At 37.0% G+C, this 2,881-nt stretch overlaps 1 pseudogene; it reads left to right on the top strand.

Annotated features, from left to right (window-relative positions):
- The first annotated feature begins 606 nt into the window (after positions 1–606).
- Positions 607–2,071, top strand: LOC101572139 (annotated as a pseudogene).
- Positions 2,072–2,881: the final 810 nt, after the last annotated feature.

Genomic DNA, 2,881 nt, shown 5'->3' on the forward strand with positions numbered 1-2,881 from the left:
ATATGTCCTGAGTCTTAATTGACCTTGGAAGGCTAGGGCCAAAATGCTGACTTTCCTTGCGGCCCTCCTTTTTCTCTAATTTTGGTCCTCAAACTTAAGTTGTTAACGATTTAATAAGGATTTTTTTTCTCTGAGTGCCTTCAGGGCAGTTTTGGCTGCCTTGAGTTGTGGGTTTCAAACCACAGCAACCTGAGCCCAAAAAACTTTGTTAAAGCAGCCACTTAAAGAACTGAGCTAAGGAGTAGGCCCCCCAATCTATTATTCTTAACCTCATGGTGTATAAATGTGTTCATGACTGTAGATGTTCACATCTTCCAAAGTGTAAAAAAAGGATTGTTTTTTTGTGAAAGAACTTTTCTTTCAGACTCAAAACTCTGCGTTTCCTTAAAAAACTTGATATGTGTACTCCATTAAAGGATGACAAATTGGGTAAAAGCTTCTTCTGTATTAGGTAGAGATGATTGGTTAAAAAAGTTATGTTATGTCAAAATACAAATTTAAGAATGACACAAAATATCATCATGATTGTCATGTTGCAATGTGTTATGTATAGTTTTGATTTCTAAATGTCTGAATAAAATATGTAATTGTTGACATGGAACAGCCATGATGGGAGGCCTGGATGGTGGCCCTGACTTCCTCTCAGAGGAAGACCATGGACTTAAAGCAATCAATGTAGATCTTCAAAGTAATGCTGCTCTGCAGGTGGACATTTCTGATGCTCTTAGTGAAAGGGATAAAGTAAAATTCACTGTACATACAAAGAGTTCACTGCCCAATTTTAAACAAAATGAGTTTTTTTTTTGTTTGACAACATGAGGAATTTATCTGGCTTCATGATTTCTTCATTGAAAATGAAGACTATGCAGGTTATATCATTCCTCCAGCACCACCAAGGCCTGATTTTGATGCTTCAAGAGAAAAGCTACAGAAGCATGGGGAAGGGGAAGGATCAATGACAAAGGAAGAATTCACAAAGATGAAATAGGAACTGGAAGCTGAGTATTTGCCAATATTCAAGAAGACAGTAGCAATGCATGAAGTGTTCCTGTGTCATGTGGCAGCCCATCTTATTTTGAGGAAAGATTTAAATTTCCATGTCTTGTTGGAGTATAATCAATATCTGAGTGTTTGAGGAAAAAATAAAAAAGAGAACCTCGAAGATTTTTTTAAAAACATGGTCAAATCAGCAGATGGAGTCATTGTTTCAGGAGTAAAGGATGTAAATGATTTCTTTGAGCATGAATGAACATTCCTTTTAGAATATCACAACCGAGTTAAGGATGCATCTGCTAAATCTGATAGGATGACAAGATCCCACAAAAGTGCTGCAGATGATTACAATAGAATTGGTTCTTCATTTTATGCTTTAGGAACTCAGGATTCTACCGATATATGCAAGTTTTTCCTCAAATTTTCAGAACTGTTTGATAAAACAAGAAAAATAGAAGCATGAGTATCTGCTGATGAAGACCTCAAACTTTTTGACCTTTTAAAATATTACTTAAGAGAATCTCAAGCAGCTAAGGATCTCCTGTACCAAAGGTCTCGGTCTTTAGTGGATTATGAAAATGCTAATAAAGCGCTGGATACAGCAAGGGCAAAAAATAAAGATGTTCTGCAGGCCGAGACTTCCCAACAACTATGTTGTCAGAAGTTTGAAAAAAATATCTGAATCTGCAAAACAAGAACTTATAGACTTTAAGACAAGAAGAATTGCTGCTCTTAGTGAAAGGGATAAAGTAAAATTCACTGTACATACAAAGAGTTCACTGCCCAATTTTAAACAAAATGAGTTTTTTTTTTTGTTTGACAACATGAGGAATTTATCTGGCTTCATGATTCCTCACACAAGGAACTTGCAGAATTAGAACTAAAGCATGCCAAGGGAAACCTCCAGTTGCTGCAGAACTGCCTGGCAGTGTTGAATGGAGACACATAAGCCTCTTTCAGTTTCTGTTTAAAAGGGCTGCCTTCCTTCAGATCTTATTTTTATTTCCCTAATGACATTAAGCATTTCTGCCCACCAGAAGCAAAGCTGACAAAGTGCATCTCCTCTTCCTCCTCTGAGAAGCGGTGGCGGCACTGCACACAGGTAACACAGTCTGTGCCGTGCGATGTGTCCCTGGGCAGTATCCGTGTCCTGCACCCGTCCTACTCCAAAGCCCAGAGTCTAGTCTTTAAGTAACCTTGATAACTGGGTTCATTTTATAAGTAGTATTCTTTATGGCTGCCAATCTTATTTTCCTTTAAGTCATTTCTGAAGTTTTAACCTTTTCAAATTACATTGTTCAGACAAGGTAAAGATGGCCTTCTTGATTTTTTAAATTTTTTTAAAAAAAGTATTGTACTGTATACTCTTAGTTCATTCATGTAACCTTGTAAAGCATCTTAATCAAACTTATTTTAATTATCATAAAAGTTTTGGGCCAGACTTCACATAATCCAAGTATGATTTCTGAAGAAAAATGCATTAATTAGTGTGTTTGCCTTAAACTTGTAGACTAAGCCAATTATTGTAAAATAACCAGCTATGTGATAGTTTTAAACTGAGGTTATGTACCACTCTAAAAGTAGGAGTAGCCATAAAAAATTACTCCGATATTATGCTTTACAGTTCAGGTCTTAGTTATTATGCTTTACAGTTCAGGTCTTAGTTTCTCTCTCTCTCTTTCTCTCTCTCTCTCTCTCTCTCTCTCTCTCTCTCTCTCTCTCTCTCTCCTTGTTTCATTTAAAATTACATATTGATCTGGCTATGGTAGTGCACACCTGTAACCCCAGCACTTGGGAGTCTGTGGCAGAAAAATCACCCCAAGTTCGATGCCAGCCTGGGCTATGTAGTGAGTTCAAGTTCAGCTTAAACTACATAGCAAGATCCTGT

This window comes from Octodon degus, unplaced genomic scaffold, assembly GCF_000260255.1.
Source record: "Octodon degus isolate 3935 unplaced genomic scaffold, OctDeg1.0 scaffold00287, whole genome shotgun sequence".
In the NCBI taxonomy this organism is placed as follows: domain Eukaryota; kingdom Metazoa; phylum Chordata; class Mammalia; order Rodentia; family Octodontidae; genus Octodon; species Octodon degus.